This window comes from Salvelinus alpinus, chromosome 5 (assembly GCF_045679555.1).
Source record: "Salvelinus alpinus chromosome 5, SLU_Salpinus.1, whole genome shotgun sequence".
In the NCBI taxonomy this organism is placed as follows: Eukaryota; Metazoa; Chordata; class Actinopteri; order Salmoniformes; family Salmonidae; genus Salvelinus; species Salvelinus alpinus.
The window spans coordinates 43496351-43520758 of NC_092090.1; the positions used below are offsets into that span (position 1 = coordinate 43496351).

Consider the following 24408-nt stretch of genomic DNA (forward strand, 5'->3'; position numbering starts at 1 on the left):
ACCAACCGTCCATAGTAGTATTTGATACTTTTTATTATTACCAAACCGTTCCCATAATTACACCATAATCATTATATAATCCCACAAGAAAGAGTATATTTAAGCAATTGCTTTTGTCAACGCCGGAACACTGAATCTATAATTGCTTTATATTCCGCTCCTTCCACCCCCTATAGAAACATAATATATCAAACCATCTTTGTGCGAACATTTAGGAGAATGAAAGGTCGGCCTGTGCATCTCTGTCCTACCGCTAAAGTTATGCCAAAAAAAGTTTAGAGTCCTCGACGAAGTATACAGCTCTTTAAATCATTTTCCCAGGTTATTTGGAACCGTTGGGTGAGCGCGTTTAATATTGCACTTTTCTCTTTCTGTTTGAATGAGGTACGAAGTGCCCTTGTTGAACAGCTTGGTTGTTTTAAATATCATATTTACTAATAAATATGCTTAATTCCTAGCCCATGGCTTCAAAAAGCGCTCCCATGCATGTTGTTAGAATAAACCTGTTTCGTCAGGGCACCTGAAAAAAAAAGCCTCCCTCAGGACTAGTTTGCGTTTGTATGCATGCGATTGGCAACATAACGGGCTTATTTACATTAAATACGCCACAAGGTTACAGTGAGATGAACGTCATTTTATCACTGATTACTTCTCTTAAGCACTAGAGCTGTGACTGATGCTCAGGACGCGCAGACTACACCGATTTACCCTGGAGTTTTTTTGAGGGAAGAAAAATACTTTAAATAGTTAACTGAAAAGGTAAGGACATGTACTTTTACAACATTATATGTGTTCAGTTGTTATGTGTTCACTGCATGGTCCCGGACTACATGTATCAAAGCCTATTATACACGGTGTCAACGTAACAAGAATGACAAAGTCAATGGGTTCTGAGGAGAATAGACAGATTTTAATAAGAGTGTTTACCGGAGCTCAAGGTCAGAAACAAGCTGAGAGGTTGGGAATCCTTTTTTTTTTTTACCGCAACACGGGGGAAATGTAGCCTACGATTAGGGATTATTATTATTTACGGTGTTATTTTATCTTCTGTTACGCTCTTAGCTCCAGCAATGCCGAATGCCGCAAGACCTATATCTAGTTGCTGTGAATAACGTGGCGGACGACAATGGACTGCTTTTTTGACGGTACAATGCATTTCACCTACCAGATAGGGAGAGTCCAAGCTCAAAGATGGAAATATGTTGTGATGCTGAGTGATTAGTATCAATGAACACGTTTGGCCTGGGAAAAAAAACAGACCGAATGAAATTAAACGCAATTTTTTACTCAGGATACGTGCGGAACAGTAAGATAGATAATTCTGCATTGGACAATCGTAACAGGTCCGAAGCGCACTTTTCCCCCTTCAGCGAAAGAAAATGATCCGGTCAATCATATGGACATGCCTCATTATTCAATGAACACAATCTCTCACCAAGGCATCGTTTACAGACAGGAGTTTCTTCGCGCTACTCCAAATTTAAAGGTAAGAAGTACGAAGCTTACGCATGGGTTTAGGGGGTTCGGAATGGTAACTCGAAGACGTTTCGCTTTTGAAAGTCAGTTTGAACATTTTTTTTTTTTATTGTATCATCTCAATGGGGCCTGTTTCTCTACGTGATCAAAAAATACAGTATAATTAAATATCCATAGCGGTGACGTTAGCATGCGGGGTTGTCAGGGTGGAAAACATTTAGTCTACATAATGAAAGCATGGGAAGACGTTGAACAGCGACTCAAAACCAACTATTCTCTTTTTTATTTCAATGATTTCATAATAGTCATATATTAAAAGTTGTATATTCCAGACGTTTAAAATAGACAACGGAGTGTGCATAAACGTATTGGACACATGACATGCATAGCACAAGCGGATATTTGCGACTACTTTTAATGAAGTATAAACTGTTCCTCATACAATCTTCTTCGAAAACTTTCTCATCACATCCCTAGGGGTTTTGCTTAGAATTTCAGCTAACCTGAGTGCATATTGTTGGAGAAATAGGATCAAAGTTAGCCGCTGCATGCCATGTGTCAAAACTTGTGAGATGGAAGAGCCGGTGAGACCTGCCATTTTGTGCTGTGATCGACCTCTTATGAATAGCAGCCATGCATTATGCTTTGAGGAACGTTATGATGGCATTCAACAACTGAGGGCTAAATGTCATATCACGCTTTAAAACATTTTATGTAGACAACACACATATCACTGGAGAAATTCAGATTTGAACGACTGATTCAAACGCAGTTGCTTGGGTAAATGTATTCACATTTGTAAAAGTTATAGCTATTCGGAAACGAATAAAAAAGGGACGCATGACAAATAATTGTATGAAAAGAACGAGGTCGAGTCTAGCGAGTAGCGTATGCCATAACCGTCATAGCTATAGAGAAATGCACGTTGCCTAATTTAAATGTTCCAAAATATAAATTATATCTTTAAAGTGCATATAGATTGTTGGTGTGGGTTTAGATGTTTCGTTCTTGCGCTGTGAATCTCAAATCTGTCCGGGTAAATATATTCCCAGACATTCTGATAACCCCAACATGTTAAATGTGCCTTAGTATTATGTATCATTTCGTGGAATAAAACACAGGCTACGGTTGCACTGCCAGTGCTTCAAACTCTCCCCGGTAGGACTTGTCTGCAGGTGTCCCTCATCCAACCGAGCATCCTTTCACCTTGAGTAGAAGGGAGCGATCCTCCCATGTAAATACAGATGAACCAGGTTTGAGATTAACCCAACTGGAAGGCAGCACATTAAAACAGTAGCCTAGGCTACAATGGCCGAGAAGACACATGACCCCCTTAACCGTAACATAAGCGTTACACAATGTCCATCACATTGTTTTACTTTTTTTGTATCTTCCGCAAAGTTGAGTTTGCGATAAATGTTTATGACTTAGATTCATCGTCAAAGGAAATGAACAAATCGGATGCACAGATGCACAATCCGAGTAAACCACTGTCATTGTTTCATGGTATTTGCCAGGCGGATATTATGTCTGTAATAGTGTCTGGGCGTGAACCTTTTTTTGTGTCAGTTCTTTTTATTTTCTTATTGAGATGAAATAGCGATGGACAACAGTCACACTGGAGTGCACTAATTACAGATCGGGGCCCTACAGTAGCCTCCATGCAATTACCGATAGTTAGGAGAATGCCAATGAATTGTGAGAGGTGTTATGAGGGAAGAGAAAGTGTGACTTTACTAACTGGCATGTAGTTGCAGCTCCTGTGTGTGTTGTCCTGAAGATACTTGACTGGTAGTTGACTGTCTGCTACAAAATGTATTTTATTATTACTATTATTATTATTATCATCATAATGAATTGTGCAAGGATTCCATGAATTTTATGACATGCTATCACGTTTCACATAGTTCAAACAATTGCTTTCACAGATTCAACATGTTGGTCATGTGTATGCTCTATTGCGAATTTGGTGTTATATTCCTAATCCCATTTTTAAATCTCATGTTTTGTTCTTATTGAAATCACGTTCCTAAGCATCACAGGTGCTGTGTTTCAACTCGTTCGCCAACCTGGTCAGTGGTCAGCATTGCAACGTATCCTCTTTGACCTGTGTCTGTTGTTCCGTGGGCCATGACAAGCTACGGCGATGCACATCTTTAGGGAGAGAGAGAGAGAGAGAGGAGGATGAGAAGATGAGAGAGAACATGGCATGGGGCATGGCATCAGTGCTCCTCTCCGGACCTGTCAATCTGCAGCCAGTCAACTGTAGCCCGGAGCAGGAGAGCAGTCAGAGACGTGATCAAACAACCATCCCACTCTTAAATGATTCTCGGCTCCTTTAATTGGTCGAAATTGTCTTCCAGATGTACGGCAGTAGCCAGGGTCTCTTGTGGGACGGTATGGCAGGCGAGGCCTGGCGATTAGGTATTAATTGATATGTGCAGTGGAGCCCCCATCCCCTTTGGCTCCAAAGGCTAAGGCCTTTACCCCTGTGGCTGTGTGCCCCCCCCCCCCCAGTCTAGTTTGGCAGGCAGGAGGGGCTGTTTCAGGAGCGGGCTGGAAGGCAAGCTGGGGGCATAACACATAACAAATAGGCTAGGCTGTGATGAGCCTTGTAGTATGGTGACCTTGAGTTAGAAGGTTCACGTTGGAGAGATGATGGTTAATAGGCCCTATGGCTTCTGACACATATCATGAAGCCCTGTGTTTGCACACACGAGTGCTACAGAGACGAGATGTTCACGTCTCACGCTTGTGAAGTTAGGTCCCGTTTTTACGTCTGTAGGCTGTGGCTCTCCACACTTCTCTTGTCACGTGTGTCATACAGCATATATTGTTTTACAGGTGTGTGTGTGAGTGTGTGTGTGTGTATGGATATGAGAGCGACAAGGATGTGAAAGTGCAACGTTTGTTTGCGGATAGTAATCATAGACGTCGGTGTGATGTAAGAATAAGGACTGGGCCGACAGATGAGGTGATGACGGATGAGCTTGACTCAATTGCCTCATGCCAGGGTGCCACCAGACGGAGCGTCTGTCTGTCTGGAAAGAGGAAATGAGGGAGAGGGAGAGCGAGAGGTTTGGAGTGCTAGAGCTCAAAGGAAGAGGTAGGCCTCTGACTAAAAAGAAAGTTAGGCTGGTAAAAGGAGGAGCATCAACTTGAAGTGTATGTGTGACAGTAAATAGCTCGAATTTGTAGATATATTCACAGACATTTTCTCTTTCTTTGTCTATCTCTCTCTCTCTCTCTCTCTCTCTCTCTCTCTCTCTCTCTCTCTCTCTTCCCGGAGGTTTTGGGATAGATCTATATGGATCGTGGACCTGGGGATCTAGATGTTTACGCTCAATAATAGAACGTGTTAAGTTGGACTAGTTTACCCAGCCTTGGGAAAGATGAGCAGCTTGTGCTTCGGTCTTGGCCTTTGTCTAAATGATCTATCTAATCACACATGTCCACAGTAGCCTTTCAACTGTGATTTTGATCAAAAATAAAAAATACTATATTAGAATACGTCCTGAAATGTCCCCTTTGTATACAGTACCTCAGTCAAACAGCCAGTTTTGCAACATTAAAGCCTATTTTTTGAAGTTTATTAGCATTTGGATTTATAAACGTGCTGCACATTGTGTCAAGACTGTTTCCTTTTGATCTGCAAAGGAGCACAACATTACAGCCATGTCATTTTTGCCGACAGCAGCTTAACACAAACAGGCAACCGCCCATCAATCACGGGTTCTGAAGCATGGCATTGTGTTATTTAGCATTCTCCCCGGCATGCCTAAAAGGTAAATATCTGCAGTGCTGCTGGGGGTTGAATCCAAAACTGGGGGGTTTGGGTGGGGTGGGGGGGGCAGTTACTGAAGGAAATCTGTAGTATGAGATCTCTCCAGCTCTATGTGGGTTACAATGATGTTTGTACTCTGATTCGGTATAGGTTGTGGCCTGCTGGTCGCTAGTTAGTGCATTTTGGGTCGATGTAGAGGGGTACCCTGGTACAGATGGCTTGTTGCAGAGAAGTAAGAAGACCCTGCACCTTTAATTATGATCAAGAGGTTTTCTCCAAAGGACAGAGGCGTAGCAGTTATGTTGCCTCGTAAATCTGCCCCCGATGCCGTATATTGTGTTGAACTATTACTGTACACTATTATACTGCATATTCAGCTGCCTCTTCAGGACCTGATTTGCATAATTGGATCTTTAATGAAACTTGCCTTGTGGAACAAAAAAAAATTTAAAAAGAGGAGAGAAAAAAAACACGATAGGCAAACCCCTGTGAATATTTGTTGGGAGAAGTTCTACTTGGTTTTTTAGAAGAAGGGGGGGGCTTTGGAAAGAGAGTGACCTGCGCACCGCACACGTCAGTGGCTGTGCTACAAATAGGATGAGAAGTGCCCCTGAAAGCTGTACATTCCCAGCCAGGTCTCGCGGGTTATTACTACAATAGCTGGATTTCTTTAGCCTGGGGGATTTTAGGTTCTATGTCTACACTCATTTCGTGTACTTGTTACACAGGGAAGATGGGTCTTTTGTAGAGGAGCTGCGCCGCTCGGCTGTCGGAATTCCTCTGTCGCAAATATTTTGACAATTCCTAATCAGGAGCAGTCAGATATTAGGAGTGCTGAGTGTCTTTGCTGTCTGGGGGCTGTGAGAGTTTCAAAGCCAGGTCCTTTTTTTCTTCTGCTCTCTTGCATATGCGTGAGAATCACTGTGTTTGACTGTTTCTGTGTGGTTTTTCGTGTGTTTGTTGATGTGCGTGATACACTATATGAGACATATAGTGAGAATGTTTTCAACATGTTTATATTCTGTGTGTGTGTGTGTGTGTGTGTGTGTGTGTGTGTGTGTGTGTGTGCGTGTGCGTGTGCGTGTGCGTGTGTGTGTGTGTGCGCGCGCGCGTGCGCTATTCAGTGTGTTCTTGTCTGTTCTCTTGTTTGTGGGTAAGAGGGTATTATGTTTAATTGGTTAATTCAACTTCCAGAGTCATTTTTCCTGGACTTCAACAAGGTGAAGGTTCAAAAGCTACTCCCTCTACTCCAGAGACATAAGAGTGGATCGTGTGTCAAAGCAGTTTACAGGTTGCCTTCAGAGTCATGCGAGAGAGAGAGAGAGAGAGAGAGAGAGAGAGAGAGAGAGAGAGAGAGAGAGAGAGAGAGAGAGAGAGAGAGAGAGAGAGAGAGAGAGAGAGAGAGAGAGAGAGAGAGAGAGAGAGAGAGGGAGGGAGAGAGGGAGAGAGGGAGGGAGGGAGGGAGGGAGGGAGGGAGGGAGGGAGGGAGGGAGGGAGGGAGGGAGGGAGGGAGGGAGGGAGGGAGGGAGGGAGAGAGAGAGAGAGAGAGAGAGAGAGAGAGAGAGAGAGAGAGAGAGAGAGAGAGAGAGAGAGAGAGAGAGAGAGAGAGAGAGAGAGAGGGAGAGAGAGAGAGAGAGAGAGAGAGAGAGAGACAGAAAGAGAAAATATCTGTGAATATATCTAAAAATTCTAGCTATTTACTGTCACATGGAGAGAGAGAGAGATAGAGAGAGAGAGAGAGAGTATCTGCAAATTCTAGCTAGAGAGAGAGGTGGAGGACAAAAAAAATAGGCTCAAGTGCATCAGCTAGCATTGAGCTGCCATTTACCCACAGTGTGCAGAAGACCCCCCCCCCACCATCTTTCTCTCTTTCCCTCCCCATCTCTCTCTTTATCTCTCTCTTCCTCTGCTGCCAGTGTGCTCATGGGGGAGTTTCAGGCTGGTGCAGTTTGTTCTCCCAGGTGGACCTGTATTGTATTAGACCCTCAGCACCCCCCCCCCAGACCCCCCTCTCGTGTAATTCCTTGAGGAGATGCCTGGGCCTGAGTTGCTGTATTGTCTCCCTGCCCCCCCGTGGACCGGGCGCTCCCGCTGTTGAATCTCTCGGTAATGATGTCACAGCGATAGTGGAGGGGAGCAAATGTCTCCTGATTCCACCATTTAACGGCTGGCTGAATTGGCTGATAATGATAGCATTGGCGTCTCCAGACTCGGAGACGGATCAGGCCCTGTGAATTAGTGGCTCCTAACCTGAGAGAGAGCGAGAGAGAGAGAGAAAGAGAGAGAGGAGGAGGGAGAGTGAAAGGAGAGAGAGAAGAGATGGACAGAGAGAGTGAAGGCGAGAGAGAGAGGGCATACAGAGAGGGAGACAGAGAGAGAGAGAGAGAGAGAGGGAAAAAAGAGAGTGAGACAGTGAGGAGGGGATGATGTACTTAGCCATGTCTCTGGACTGCTTTTGAACAAGCTTCCTGGAGATCTCCATGGCAGTGTTGATAAATGTGGCTTGATAACAAGTCAGTCAAATGTCGGCCTGTCTGCACACCTCTATTAGGCTAGGGGACATTTGTAATAATGGCCAGTTGGAGTCAAACAGAGAGGTATAATGTAAGCTCGCAAAAAATATACTGTAACTCCCAATCAAACTTCAATGTGAAGGCCTGCTGTATTTTTGGTCTATCATTTCAAATCGTTGTCTTGGAATAAGCCGCTGATTTATCAGTTGCACTGTATGGAGGCGTATTTGAGGAGCGTGAGGGAATACGGTTGCAAGGTAGCTCTTTATTTGCGGATTACACTTTATTAACACAGATTCATTCGATGCCGTGTATATGCCGTCTGCCTTTTTACAACGCTTAAAACTGAGAGCGTTAGTCTGCATTTTAAAAACACACGTTTCCCCCTGAGATGCACTAATACCATATTATGGTTTTCCATTTATGCTAAAGTAAATATGTAGGCCTAAAGGTAAATTAGCATTCCCGGCTTTGAACACATGCTCTTTTGTGAAGGTTGGTGCTCGCTGGCCACATCTTCTGGTCAGCAGTGCCACAAGAGGGAGCAGGGTGGCTTTTTTCCCCCTTCTTCTCGCAAGTATTGAATATACGTTTATTTGTATATTTATGACATGCTCTGCTTGTCCAAAAGCTGGGAGGTACTCCTTCCCCCCCAGAAAATGTGTGCTGCGAGTGTCACCAAAGAAGGGCTCTTTTAGAAGGCTCTGGGAACGTCTCTCATTCCACGAAGGAGACAAGAAAGAGACAAGGTTTTCCAAATAAGAGACAAGGTTTTCTGTCCTATGACTGCTGGACTTAAATTTGGTCCTATGACTGCTCGCGCACGCACGCACACCCACCCACCCATCCAACCGCACACACACACACACACACACACACACACACACACACACACACACACACACACACACACACACACACACACACACACACACACACACACACACACACACACACACACACACACACACACACACACACACACAATCAGTAGTTCCCAACTGGTGTTTAAAAACAGGAGAACAGGCACTGTGTGGGGAGAGCTGTCAGTCCTGTGTGAACCACTTTAAAAACTGCAGCTCAAGGTGTGAGCTAAATAGTCTTTACTTTGGGGAATTTGCCTTTATTTATCTGCGTTATTACCGAGGTGAATTTAAAAGGGCTTTTGGAGAGAATTCCCCTGGCACGTAGCCTCTTTTATACCCCTTTTAAGTGTTAAGATGTGCTCGTACCCCTGCCGCAGCCAACCCTTAACAGATCTCCCGCAATTTCTGATGATTTTCCTAAATCAGCCTTTTTTTCCCCTCCTCCCGTCTTTTTGTTTTCTTCTTCTTTTTTTTCTTTTTGATCGCGAGGCGTTGTTTTCCCCTCTCCCTTCTCTGTTTCATCTCTTTGTTATGTCGTTCACACCAATCGTTGTAATGGGGAGAAAGCTAAGTGGAAGTGCTGGGCCAGAGTCTTGTAGACTTTCTCCCGTTTTCGTAAGTAGGACTGTCAGTGTGGGCAACACCATCCTCGCTCCACTCACAGGCCCATTCTCCACTGGAGTTTGTGATAAACAAAGGACTTTGAAGAAAATTTGCTCCACAAGAGAAACCAAGTTGTTTTGGAAGAAATATCCATGTCCATGGTTACAGAACACAATGGCGGGCTTAGAGAGTGAGTGGGAAAGAGTTCACCCTTGAGGTTAGTCATCCGCTCGCTATGTGCCTCTAAAAAGAGTGGCCCAGCGACCATGGTTCCAAAGTTGAACGGAGCGACTTTCATTTTCGAGTTGAAGCTCAGCTCACACTGACCTGCTCTCTGCACACGGGGCCTCACAACCGGTCCCTTCATGCATTAGCCTCTCTGTGGTCAGGTGGTTTCCGACAATTCTTGGTGTTGTCTTTCTAATGATTGGGTTGTACCCACAGACCTCCAATGGCCTGGCGTGAGGACCAATCACAAGTTTCTACAGTTCTTCACGCTGTCTTCCCCATCTAGCCACCTCATCATCTGGGACATTAGGCTAATGATGACCACACAGATGATGTGCTTGTTAGAGTGGTGAACTTGCCTGGTGTTGATTGTTAAAGGCTTTCTATGTGGGGGGGGGGGGGGGGGGCATCATCATTAGTGCAATGAAATATCTTCTCTGTTTAAATTTGCATGATGATGGTTCTGTGACCAGTCATCGTTAGATCAACCAGGCACAGCCTAGGTTGTAGAGAAGATTCATGTGTTATTCCCCAACCCCGCCGTCTTGGGAGGTCTCTTGTTAAAACACCCCCCCCCCCCCTCAGTGGCGATCATGACTTTCTGGACCCATCCGTTTCAGCGCCGTCGGATTGGAAAAGGTTTTCCGGAGATTTGGGTGGAGTTATTTCTCTCTCTTTCTCTCGCTCACTTTCCTCTGATTGCTGTAGCCCCGGGGCTCTCCAGCACACACTAGATCCCTGTGATTATATTAATGGCCTCCCGCTCTGAGGCGGAGGCAAAGGACCCACAGGATAATGGGCGTCAGCGTGGAGCGGCGGGTAGGGAGATGGATCTCTGACCACCGGGTCGTAGGTTGAAAGGCTCAGGTGAGGGAAGCTGCTCTTGGTCCCCTTGGGGGGGGGTGCTTAACGGGGAACGTGTTAGTGAGTGGATGCCCAGACTAGCTGGAGTATGGCAACATGGGGAATCACATGTATGAAATCTGGAATGCACCGTAACAGTACAATTACTGTACTGGAGCTAGGTAATAGCAGACGTTGGCTATCATTTTCAGAGCTGGCTGATTATAAGGTGCTTCGGTAATGTGGATCGGTGTTAGTCATTCTGCGTTCATGATAGTGACACAGTGGGATTTCATTTTGTCTGTGTGGTTTCCAATTGTATGTATCTTTAGCAGACAGTATGAGGACAGAACCCAAAGGTTTGTACACACTGTTGGAATGTGTGTATATGTTTGTGTGATACGCTGAAGCTTGTGCGTGCTTTGTAGCTATAGTACAATGCCTGAGGAACTTTGATATGGGTCATGTAGCTGTAGCATCCGTACTGTAGCCCCCGGGCCCTGGATCGTGTCCGGTGGGAGTCCTTCTCCTACTGGGGAGCACGTTTGATCCAGGCAAGGCCGGTGCTAGCATGGAGCCGAGAGGGGTCAGGCCCGTCCTCACTCTCTTTTTCATCCAATTTCCCCGGCTGCAGGCGGCGCCGCTCTCCACGCTTTTGTTGTCAGAGGTAATCTGTGAAGGGATCTTAATTATGGAGGTTCGGCCTGTTTTTTTCTTTTTTCTTTCTCACACGCTTTTAATCAAACAGCGTAGTTAGTTAGTAATGAGGATGAGGGAGGAACGGTGCATCTGCTTACCCATGCTGCCGGGTGTCAGGAAAGAGGAATAGGACGCGTAAAGAGAGGAGCATACCATTGTATTTATTATACCTTCACACTGTATTTATTTAGGACACGTCAACGATGCAGCACGTTTGTGATGGATTGCCTTCCCAAAGAGTTGTCTCGTTTAATTCTCCAGAGAATTTGCACACGTAACTATTTCGAAACCAGCCCAAGAGTCAGAAGACCCTAACGGTCATAAAATGTTACCATTATTATATTCCAGAACCTGAACACAGTAAACATGACTTCAACCATACAACAACACCATTCATGTAGATGGAAAAGCAATGAAATGACTGACTGATTTAATGAATAAAGGGCTAAGTTGAAAAGACAAGAGGGAGGGGGGTGGTGTGGGAGGATTGGGGGGGTGGGGGGGGGGGGGGGGGGTAGATGGAATCCATTACACATAAACACCCTTAGCATTGATGGGATGATCCAGAGGGATTAGATTGGAAATCCTGATGGACGCTGAAAAGGTGACCGCATGGAGGGAGGGCTGCATAATGAGCCCAATGGCAGATGCTAGAGAGTGGAGAACCCCCCCCCCCCCCCTCCAAGGTCAAACGGGGAGTCACATCCAGGTCACAGGAGGTCAGAGGACAGCAGCCTTAGTTAGAGCACGGCGCACTGGAGGCTCAATGTTAACCGCTCAACAAAATCCCGATTGACTGACAGACAGACTTCCGCAGACGTCTCCCTGTGTTTTCAGTGCACGTTTTCTACAGCTATGTCTGTTTGTAGTAAACTAACATTTGTGTGAATTAACCTTCATATGGATGTGACTAAGACAGTCTTTCGAGACTGTTACTACTCTGAACCTATAGGATTTACCACCTGGGGGACTTTGATGATCTAAACTCTGAACTGTGTATCGTGGTGGATCCCTTGTGTGACCAGTACCGGAGTAGGACTTGAGGGATTGAGGAAGGTCTGGTTTCCAGAGTTAGGCCTGGCTAATTTAGACAGGGTCACTATGCCAGGGACTGGGGTTAAACGGTGTGACTGTGGAGGTCAACAGTAATTAGCTTCCATATGACCCGCTGTGTGTGTGTGTGTGTGTGTGTGCGTGTGTGTGTGCGCGTGCGCGTTAGACAGAGAGAGAGAGAGAGAGAGAGAGAGAGAGAGAAGGGTGGAGGCTGTGTGTGGGTATATGTGTTTGTTGAAGAGTTTCAGGACCGTGTTTGCGTGTGTGAACGAAGGGGACAATTGCAGATGGCATCAGTTCTCTGTAGCTCTCTCTTATGATTGTGTGTCTCTTAAAGTCTTTCCAGTTCACCTCCGTCTATGGCCAACTCACATCTTGTCCTTATATTATTAAAGGTGGCCTCCGTGCTTAAGGAAGAACAACAGATGGCTGTTTTCCTAAATCATGCTTAGAAGATGATACTAGAAATCACCACCCACTATCCCGCTTCGGTTACAGTAGCTTACATTCTTGCAGGCCTGTTTATCATGATGTCCTTGCGTGGGTTAAAACCGTCCCTGCCCTCTGTGTGTTCGTTATTATTAAGACAAGACACTGATGGCAACATACAGTCAAATTGAACAACATTCGAAAAAATATGTGGTTAACTGATACAAAAATACAGCAAGTTCTTTCTTTGCTACCTCCTGTACGTGTAAGCCTCCCTCCCCTCTCTTACGCTAACGTGTGCTCTTGTGCTTGGCTGAAAGTTGCTCATAACAGGATGTTAAATATATAGCAGTAAGAGAGGGGGGGATAAGGGGGGAGATTATGTCTGTGTGGTTCCACTATTCCTTGATGTATACACAATGTCAGGCAGCCATTGTCTCCTGGGTAAAGAATGATAGTTCAAATACCTACCATCTCTCCCCTGGTGCTCCAAATGCTTGGCTTTGAAGTTTTTATAATCCATCTGTCATCTTCGAGCAGGGAGGGCACATGTTCTGTACTGCTCAATTACAGCATTTTCTTTTGCCAGCTACAATGAGACAGGAAGCAAATAATATGGGCGACCCAAAAGGGAGAGGAGAGGGAGAGGAATCGCTCGAAAATTCCGCATTCCCGGCGTTCTCACGCACTTGATTGTGTCCCTCTCTCTCATAACAGGAGAACAAAGCATGTTTGTTGTGGGTGGAAAGCCTTAAAATGCTTCCTACTGTTACAATCATGAAGGATTTGATTGAATGCTTATTGTTTCAAGGACAGCGATTTCACTACTTTTTTTGGGGGGGGGGAATCAAACTGTCACTATATCCCACTTAAGAGCACTAAACTTACCGCTTTGTAATCAAATTGTATTTCATATTAAGAGTCATCTGCTACAAGAAATAAATGTGAGAGAATGTGCATTTTGATGACGCCTTGTTTATTTCTTGCACACAGAATAGTATTTGTTGTCAGTTTGATGTACATTCTAATGAAGTTTTTTGCAGTGCATGGTGCTGAAATCATCTTTAATTGGAGAATGCTGTGTTGCAGTGCTTTAAAGCTACACTGAGGAGCCTAGAACTTCCGATACCCTCGCTTCAACTGAAAAATAACAACAGCAGCAGTTGCAAATTAGACCTCAGAAACATTTCTTCTTCGGGAGAAAGAGGCTTTTCATAATTTTACCTTTAACACACAACACTGTTAGATCTCTCGGTCTCATTTCATATTTTCTCTGACAAGCCACAAAGAAGTCTCAAAGAAGATGAAAGATTGTGTTGCGAAACTAAAAAGGACCTTTTACATTCTTCTGTTGCCTTTGAAACTTCAATATTTTGCCTGTAATTGTGTCATACTACGTTATGTATCTTCATTTATGGAGGAATAATACATTGGGCCTTTCTTCTTAAATAAAAGCAGCACACATTTGCTTGTGGAGCCACTCCTGGTTGCCTGCTCCTCGCAAAAATAATACTCGTCCTAATGACTTCCACATATTTTATAATCTCCCTTTTGAAATTGGTCTTGGCAGATTATTTGCAGGTACTTGAGTTGCATCTGTCTGCAATTTTGCAATGTGGAAGACTTTAATGCAGCACTCGGTGAGAGCCGGTGCTATTTTAATCCCAGAGTAACACAGTCTGTCATTACAATTGCCTAGGTCCTACACTGACCGGGTCCATCTCTGGGTGAATAACAAGACATCGGAGGGGTCAAGGTCAAGATCTCCGTGGGTCAGGTTTAGTGTGCCCTTCCTTTAGTGAAGCCCCACTGTCTGCCCTAATAACTGGTCAGTCCCCTTGCAGTGACACGGCCCTCTCCAACGAGATGGGTCCTTTATAAAAGAAGTGATTAGGAAACCAACGCTGAACTCATTGTGACTTCAGTCCCTATTGTTTCTAACATGTGGCGAGCAGCTGACCGGCTTAAGACTTAAAAAAACAAACATTTTGTTCTTTTTTTCTTTTCTTTTTTTCCTTTAAACTGTAATAACTTGCCCTAGTGTCCCGCCCAGGATATCAGGACACAACCAAGGCCGCCAAACTGTGATTGTATAGGTGGTTACAATTACATGAATTAGATTTCATCAGGGGTGTTTATTCAGTCGGACGATAAATGAAAAGACAAACTTTTAACTCTTTTCTTTGTTTTGTCTTTTTTTTGTTCTTTTTGTTTTATCAGGAGCGAGGGGAGGGCGATACCAGAGGAGGAATTATGTTGAAAGTGTATGCCTTGCAACTTTTTCCCTGTTGGAAATGTTTATTTGAACAGTAAGCTCATGATTTGAATATTTGTAATCCATGCTTAAATTTACAGGCCAGATGAACTTTTTGGCACAGAATGGCAACCATAAGTAGGATTTTCTGAAAAGCTTTACAAAATTTTAAACCATTTGCATGGCTTAATATAATTTAGAGGCAAAAAAAATGTGTTCTGTCTTATTACTTTATACATTTAAAATTGTCAGTATTTGTCCTCTCATTTTATGTGCATATGCTACTTTAGAACTCAGTTAGGTCGTTGAACGAATATATGAAGACTTCAAAAAATGCAGTGGCCCAGACACTGGAGTGGTTTTCCTCCATGTTCAATTCAAATGAGTTTACTCCATATTGACTTCTAATGCTGAAAGGCCACCCATCTTGTAGGCTGGGCGGTCGTTGAGCCGAGCAAAATGGAACGCTTTCTTAAATGATGCTAATCAGTCCGGAGGGGCCTGGCCTCCATCCTTCGTCAGTTTTCTGTAATTCAGATGTGCTGAGAACCTGAAATTAAACGTGTCAGTGTGTGTGCATGTGTGTATGTGCAGCAGGGGTGTGGGGGGTTAAGGAGAACCAAATGAGTGGATGGGAGAAATAACTGAAGCCGTGGCTTTCTCTTGGGCTCCACGTTGGTGAATGTCAAGATGATTTAGCTTCTTCTCTATTTGCTGTCTGCCTGAAAAGTCCAGCCCTCCTAAGATTGCAGGGGTTTCTGCTAGCCATTTGATGAAGGTACACTTTTTTTTGAGTCAATCGGAGCCTATAGGTAAAGCGTCAGTATGTGTGTGTGTTCTTGTATGTGTGTGTGCAGACGCCAGTTGGGCGAACAGCTGAACCATGGCGCAGCCCCCTGCCCCTCGTAGGCCTTGGCAGTTAGCGGTGTGAAAAAGCCCACTCTTTGAGGGCATTATATAGATTAATGTGGTGTGCCTGGGGCTTCCAGCGACACCTCACCAGGGAGGCCGTACGGCAGATCTGGGGGGCTGACAGGCGTTAAGGGGGGACCAGGGAGGACTGGGGGGAGCAGAGCCCCGTCCTGGGGAAGGCAAACAGAGGCTTCTGGACTGGATATTGGGGGGATTGTGTGGGGCTTGTGTGACCTGCGATGGGCATCATCTGGCCCAGGCGGCTCATTATAGGACCCTGCTCTCCTCAGCCAAGCAGCTCCACTGTCTGGATCTTTGTTTCAGCCAACTGAGACACTTCCTTACACACACACACACACACACACACACACACACACACACACACACACACACACACACACACACACACACACACACACACACACACACACACACACACACACACACACACACACACACACACACACACACACACACACACATACCACTTATGCACACACACACATTGACATAGGCATACATGCTAGTACACTCTCTTCAGTGCATACTTACAGAGAACAAAGGACTGTACTATGTCACCTTGTATTCATTGTATTTAACAAAAATATCCAATGAGAATGTTCTGGTATCAAATAGTCAACAATAGTTAGTCTGAACCGTGTATCAGATTATCACACACACACACACACACACACACACACACACACACACACACACACACACACACACACACACACACACACACACACGCACACACACACACACACACACACGCGCACACACGCGCACACACGCACACACACACGCACACACACACACACACACACACACACACACACACACACAGTATCCCTCTTAAGATCTGTATGTGTAAAAGAAAGTAGAAAAGAACAACAAAGTACTAATCTTTCTAAGTTGGAATACAATCTTGCCTACTTAAACAGCACATGAAGAACAACAACGGTCCCATTGTTGTCTCTCTGGTGATTGTTAATGTTTCCGAATCTCTGATTTCATAACTTCACTTTCTATAGTGAAAATGTGGAGATTTATTATCAGGATTTTGCCACATTCCATTCAAGATTAGGCACATCTGGTTGTGTGTGTTTGATTTGGTTTATATCAAATTGTGTATACAGTATATACCTGGGAGACATGGATATGTGTGGGTCTCTATATCTGTCTAGCCATGCATGTGTGTGTGTGTGTGTGTGTGTGTGTGTGTGTGTGTGTGTGTGTGTGTGTGTGTGTGTGTGTGTGTGTGTGTGTGTGTGTGTGTGTGTGTGTGTGTGTGTGTGTGTGCATATGTGTGTGCATATGTGTGTGTGTGTCTATCTCTGTGTGTGTGTGTCTATCTGTGTGTGTCTATCTGTGTGTGTCTATCTCTGTGTGTGTGTGTGTGTGTGTGTCTATCTGTGCATATGTGTGCATATGTGTGTGTGTGTGTGCATATGTGTGTGTGTGTGTCTATCTCTGTGTGTGTGTCTATCTGTGTGTGTGTGTGTGTGTGTGTGTGTGTGTGTGTGTGTGTGTGTGTGTGTGTGTGTGTGTGTGTGTGTGTGTGTGTGTGTGTGTGTGTGTGTGTGTGTGTGTGTGTGTTCTAGCAGGAGCGCCCCTTAAATAACCTACTTTTGTCTGACAACAGCATTAGTTGTAGAGGTGCACATATGCAAAAAGCTATTTGGAAAGGCATCCTCGTTGCTGTCAGCTTTTATTATGCGGGAAGGTGTCATGTTTGTAACGAAGCTGAGTGCAGATGGCAGAGTGGAAGAAATGGATCACTAATTTTAACAATGATTAATGAACAGAGATGGAAAATGAATTACATTGGACTATTGGAGGCAAGGAATATTTTCAGTTAAAATGTTAACTTCGTCTGCCAGGCTGGTGTAGTATTGGGATGGGGAATGGGTGTGTGTAGTGTGTGTAAAATCCACACTCGTCTGCTCTTGACTGCCATTCCCCTGCTTAAACACTGCATGTGCTATACACATTGTTTTCACCCCCTGTATATCAAGCTAGCATTAAAAGAACACAATGTTTAACAGGGTAAATGCAGCAAAGGTTATCCTGTCTAAACAAATGTTAGAGTATTTCCTGCATGCTCTGTCTATACATTCTGGAGAACTAGTGAGGCAGAAGCTGCTTAAAATCCTTCACCCCTACCAAACGGTTGGTCATGGGCCTTTTTACCGTATGGCCCGAATCTCACACCATCGCTGACCACACCACTACCCCCTAGTATCAACTATTGGGTACGCCATGACTGTTGAGCTGACTCTTTCAAAGACAGGAGAGGGGACCTACCCAACTCCCCAACTCAACCCTCTCAAAAGAACATCTAAAAGACCCCAGAGTAGCAAAGTCTCATCCACGACACACAGGAATATGAGAACAGGAGTTTACTCTCTCTGTTTCTTTACCTTTTTTTTTTTTTTTTATCCTCTCCTTTTTTGTTGCTCCCGGTCTTGCGTCTCTATCGAGGCTTGCAGTGCATGGTGTGCAATCCAGCATAATAGATAGATGTGAACTGTTTTGAGTTTAATTAAGCTCCTGATGGGAAATACTTAAAGGAGAAAATACCGCAACTTCTGGAAGCAATGTGAGTGTGCGCAGAGATCTCATGTTACCCTGCATATGCTAAGCACTCAGAAAACATGCACAATGCCTTTGGTGAACAAGGTAGGGAAAATGCTCCTGGGAGCCAATTTAGAATGTGACTTAAGGCAAGTGTGCCTTTGTGTGTGTGTGTGTTTTCCTCTTGGTTTTACTATTGAAATAGTAGTGGTGATTATAATTCCCTTTGCAGGCTCCTGGGGTGGCCTTCTTTGAGAACCACATCTGTGACCCTGCCCCAGCTTCAGCCCCACTCACTCTGACTCGATGTGAGGCCTACACCCAAACCCACTCACTGGGTTACGCGCCACTTTAGAGGGACGGCAGGACGTGTAGTTCACATAGCTTATGCCGACCTAATTATTTGTCTTGTGTGAAGCGGCGGGCCTTTTAAAAGTCGGATCGGGTAACATTCTGTGCGCTGAAGGTTTGTTTCACGTTTTGTAGCGCGTGTCGTTTTGGAGGACCTAGCCTCTGTTTCGACTACCAAACGAAAATGCCGCCCTCCTCGGTCTTTTATCCATACCATATGCCATGGGCCACACCTGTTCTTACTGTGGATATAACAACATTTGTATTTCATTTAGGCTTCTCTATGTAATGACTGTACTTGTGCTACTGTGCTTGCAGTAGTTTGCAGAATTTTATGAAAAGGATCAAATGTTTGGAAAGTATTTACTGTAATGGGTATTTTGGTGTTGTTTTCTCTGTCGCTTTTGTGCACTCTTGTCTAACTTCAATAGCACCGGCACTGAATGTACTGGTTTGTCTGCTTTGTTTACAGGCGCTTGTCTTCCCCCCCCCCCCCCCCCCTCTGCAAACCTGTCTGTGTTCTTCCTGAGCTACGTCGGTGAGGTGGCAGTACTGCAGGTATGGATCAGTGGCACCCCGATTGATCACGTAAAGAGCAGGATATTAAAGATGTCTGTCACACTCCCCCTCCTCTCTGGCATGGTTCTGGGGGGGGGGGGGGGGGATTGAACAAGTGGATGTGAACTTTTCAGCTCAGCGCTGTCACCCCCCTAATCAGGAAGTGAAATCTGTAGCACAGCACTCTCATTTAACTTTCCTAGACCCCCCCCCACCCCACCCCAAAAAAAGAACAATTGTGCTGGAAGTAATGTGATTTCTAAATAAACGCCCGCCTGTCAAAAGCCGAGACGCATTTACTTCCCCAATGTAGCTCAAGGAGACAATTAGCAAACAGAGGTGACACGGTAAACAGGTGCACCCATTATTTCTGGAGCTGGTGGCGATATATCCCCATCTCTGAGACTGATGGTAGATCATGTGACATGGCGGGTGAAGGATCTGTCTGCATCAGGGCTTGGCTGACGGTGTCTGCCAGCAGTTTGTATTGTCCTCCTCACCATCATCTCAAAATATGTATTCTCTCTCTTTACGGTCACGAGGTATAGGTTCGATCACGTCTGTCCCCTCTTATCTTTTTCACACACATCTCTTTTCTCATCGCCCGTTCTTTTCTCTTTCTCACTCTATACATCTCTTTTTCTAGCATGTTCTCCCTTTTCCTTGGCCACAATCCCTTCCCTGGAATTATTGACAAGACTTTCTTTTTCTTTTAATTCATCGTAGACCCTCGTCCGGTGAGAGAGGTCAAGCCGGTTTGTAAAAATGGATTACATGTAAAGTGCTAATCAATGGAAACCTTTTCTCTTGAAGCTGGGAAAGTCTAGCTATAACATTTATTGAAAAAATATTCTACTATTTGAGCTTGAATTATATGACAGCTGTCTTATATACCCCGCAGGACTCCCAAGTCAAATTATCAGACAGCCGTAATACACCAATGATGCTATACTTTTTATCATTTGAAAATATAGATCTATTTAGTTCATCATGTGTATATATATTTTTTTTTAAATAGAGCAATTCAAAGTATTTCAATCTTAGATTACATTGAATGACATATTTCAAACACGTGTGCTATGTTGTAACAGTGTAACAGCCTTGGTAATTGTCGCTGGTGTTTGGACTGCATTTGCATGCTGAGATGTATAAATCAAATATAAAACAGCGAGTCGGTCTTTTGGCTTGTGCGGCATCAGAGGTATGTGAGACAGATCTCAGTCATATTGGATCCATCACAAACACATGTTCTCTCTGACGCATTCTCACACTAATTCTCGCACAAGGCACACATGCACGCAACCTTCAGGCTTTCTCCAAATGATATCTGGGCCATCACAAGTACAGGGACTAGCTACAAAGGGGATTCCATAAATACGTACCATACTTCTCAACTCACCTACTCTCTCTCCTCCGGTATGTGCTATTGACGTTCCATAGACATGGTGTAAAAGAGGAATGTCGAGTCTATTTGAATCATTTAGGGACGTTGAGACAGCAGAAGGGTTCGTTTATGGGTTAGCTTATAGCAGTTTGATCCGTATGAGGGGACTTTGTCCACCACAGCCTTTGGATGGATTCAGTTAGCTCAGCCTGCCACTGTTGTGAGAATACATCACGCTGTTAGAAATAAGAAATGATTGGCATCCAAGGGACACATTTTGCCTCTGCCTCTGACACTTTGGATAAGAATTAGTTGAAGGAGCGACATTATAAGGAGTTATAATGATAATAATTATTTAGCTTTTTTTTTTTTATTGCAGGATAATTATTGAAGAGGGTCGTGTAGTCATCACTGTAATCAGTAAAGAAAGATGACAGAAAATCCACAGGGAAACAGATGGTACTTAGTTGTTTTTGTGTTTTTAAAAAATATTAAACTAGTACACTTAGTACCAGGCTTAGGATGAGGACAATCAAAAGGAGAAATTATCAAATTAAAATCTCTTCACCCTCAAAAAATAAATAAATAAATGAGATTCACATGCACAATTAGGACTGGTTGGTGTCCTTTGCCAAAGCCACCCAATCAACCCACAACACACTGTACCGATAGGAGGAAATGCACACAAAGCCTTTCAACTCAAAGAGCGGTATTTAAACAGAAAACCCTGACCCCTTGACTTTGTCTATTAGCATAGAGTGTATTGCATTGGTCGTTCGCACGCAATCGGCACGAATAAGGTCACCGTTTGTTAGTTTGGCTCTTTTGGGATGTGCCTACGCGGCGTCCACCCGGACTTTCGCTGGTGCCCAGGCCTCGGATGTGTTTTTTTTATTATAATTTTTTTTTTTATTGTACACGACCAGCGAGGAAGAAAAAGGCTCTTGCTTTCCAGGGTCGGAGCGATCGGAACACAGAGGCTGCTGCCCTACATTCCTGACTAATTGTATAATTGGAAAAGCTCTCCAAATGAGCGCCCCCCCCCCCTTTCGCGGGCTGATCTTCCCAGCGCTTCCCCCCTTCAAAGCAAATCACAAAAGAGCATTTTGGGAATAATAATAATTGTAAAAAGCGTCCATTATTAATCTCGTTTACCACCACCACCGCCGCTGCTGCTACCACACATGGCACTCATACTCATTGGGAGCCAGGCCACCAATAGCGGCAACTTTTATCTGATCAATGTCATCCATAACCGCGGTCAAAGTACAACCTGTGGACGACCCTGGAACTAGCCCACTCCTGCCTTTCGTGAAAAAGTCTGTGTATAAACTTTTTAAAATGTTGCCTCACTGGCATATAACTGATGATCTACCTGTGAGCTGTCTTTGCTTTCATATTTTACTGTTATGCCCGTGCTCATGGTCAAATTGGATTTTCAGATTTATGGCCTCTCTTACGCGCCTTTCATTTCCATGGATACGGAGGGACAGCGGGATGATTTCTGAGGTCGACGCTCAAGCAGGATTCCAAAGTGCAGTTAGAATGAATCTCTTAATTAACCCTATTGATCAGTAAAAAAAAATTGAAGCAAATGTGATTTGCATACACCGAGAGTGATCAATGCATTAACTCATTTTCTTTTTTCCAAAATCTGATTTCCTCAGTTTTCAAAGTGAGCGAAAGGAGAGTTGAGACTAATGTGGATCGATCCTGCATCTTGCAGACAGGAATACAAAGCATTTTATTAGTCACTGACGGGTGATACATATCAGGAAGACATTTGTCTGAAGTCTGATACGTCAGATTATTGTCTCACCTAACCAAACATTGAAAGTACTCATCCAGTCTCTCTACTTCGTTTATGCTCTGTAACAACAGTGATGATCATAAAGTCACAGATTTGCTTTGTGAACATGAGATTTAAACAATACTCTATTTGTAAGCTAAATAGAACACATATTAGAAAGGGGATATTTATTCAGGGAAAAACAAAATATGTTCTCTTTTTATTGTGTGAAAAATTTGCAACAAAAAACACCACCACCGACAACAACAGGAAGAAAAAAACTAAGGGTGTTAAGAAAGCAGTATGCTGCTTTTTCCCAAGAGCGGCTTATTATAGAGTATTGATTTATAAGGCTTTAAACGCGATCCTCCATGCTCAAGTCAAGGGCAGGGAGAGATGGCTGCAGTCAGGCTACATGACAGTCATTGGGTGCTGCAGAAAGCCTGTTTCTGAATAGTTTTGGAACACAAAAGGGTAATTGTTTTAGCCCAGATGTTGCTTTCGCACAACAAGCAGGATACAATGTTCCTACTGAGCTGATGAGCCCAATCAGTGAAATGATTAAAAATTGATTTTGTCCCTGTAATTACAGTATGTAAACTACTTAGCCAGGATTGCAAAGGAAGTGATTTTCTAATTACGTATATACTCTGGTGTCTAATGATTGGTTTTTTGAAGTAATGAAGAGAGGGTCCTAACGACTCCTCTGTGTTCTGTTGTTTAAGAAAAAAAAAGAGACCATCGTTAGGGCAAGGCATCAGGCAGACAAAGAGCTCAAATTGAATTTTCGCCAGCTAACATGCACAGATTCTGTTTGTTAGCATGCGATCTGGACGCTAATGGTGGCCATGACTTCTGCGGGGTCACCAGTACAACAATCTGGACCCTCCAATTAAAACATTCAGAGGTTATGAGGTCATTGTCACCCCCAACACTAAAAAGGCAGATTACAACCTACAGTGGGGAGAACAAGTATTTGATACACTGCCGATTTTGCAGGTTTTCCTACTTACAAAGCATGTAGAGGTCTGTAATTTTTATCATAGGTACACTTCAACTATGAGAGACGGAATCTAAAACAAAAATCCAGAAAATCACATTGTATGATTTTTAAGTAATTAATTTGCATTTTATTGCATGACATAAGTATTTGATACATCAGAAAAGCAGAACTTAATATTTGGTACAGAAACCTTTGTTTGCAATTACAGAGATCATACGTTTCCTGTAGTTCTTGACTAGGTTTGCACACACTGCAGCAGGGATTTTGGCCCACTCCTCCCTACAGATCTTCTCCAGATCCTTCAGGTTTCGGGGCTGTCGCTGGGCAATACGGAGTTTCAGCTCCATCCAAAGATTTTCTATTGGGTTCAGGTCTGGAGACTGGCTAGGCCACTCCAGGACCTTGAGATGCTTCTTACGGAGCCACTCCTTAGTTGCCATGGCTGTGTGCTTTGTGTCGTTGTCATGCTGGAAGACCCAGCCACGACCCATCTTCAATGCTCTTACTAAGGGAAGGAGGTTGTTGGCCAAGATCTCGCGATACATGGCCCCATCCATCCTCCCCTCAATACGGTGCAGTCGTCCTGTCCCCTTTGCAGAAAAGCATCCCCAAAGAATGATGTTTCCACCTCCATGCTTCACGGTTGGGATGGTGTTCTTGGGGTTGTACTCATCCTTCTTCTTCCTCCAAACACGGCGAGTGCAGTTTAGACCAAAAAGCTCTATTTCTGTCTCATCAGACCACATGACCTTCTCCCATTCCTCCTCTGGATCATCCAGATGGTCATTGGCAAACTTCAGACGGGCCTGGACATGCGCTGGCTTGAGCAGGGGGACCTTGCGTGCGCTGCAGGATTTTAATCCATGACGGCGTAGTGTGTTGCTAATGGTTTTCTTTGAGACTGTGGTCCCAGCTCTCTTCAGGTCATTGACCAGGTCCTGCCGTGTAGTTCTGGGCTGATCCCTCACCTTCCTCATGATCATTGATGCCCCACGAGGTGAGATCTTGCATGGAGCCCCAGACCGAGGATGATTGACCGTCATCTTGAACTTCTTCCATTTTCTAATAATTGCGCCAACAGTTGTT

At 44.2% G+C, this 24408-nt stretch overlaps 1 protein-coding gene across 10 annotated transcripts in view; it reads left to right on the plus strand.

Moving 5' to 3' along the window:
* Positions 1-405: 405 nt before the first annotated feature.
* Positions 406-24408, plus strand: part of LOC139576221 (zinc finger protein 536-like) — a 193328-nt gene continuing 169325 nt past the window's right edge. For 5 of the 10 annotated variants that reach the window (XM_071402010.1, XM_071402017.1, XM_071402018.1 and 2 more), the window contains exon 1: positions 19059-19146. The gene's annotated coding sequence lies outside the window, so the exon portion shown is untranslated. Of the gene's footprint in view, positions 760-866; positions 1487-19058; positions 19147-24408 lie in introns of those variants that run through there. The other 5 variants (XM_071402015.1, XM_071402012.1, XM_071402013.1 and 2 more) reach the window with 5 other exon arrangements.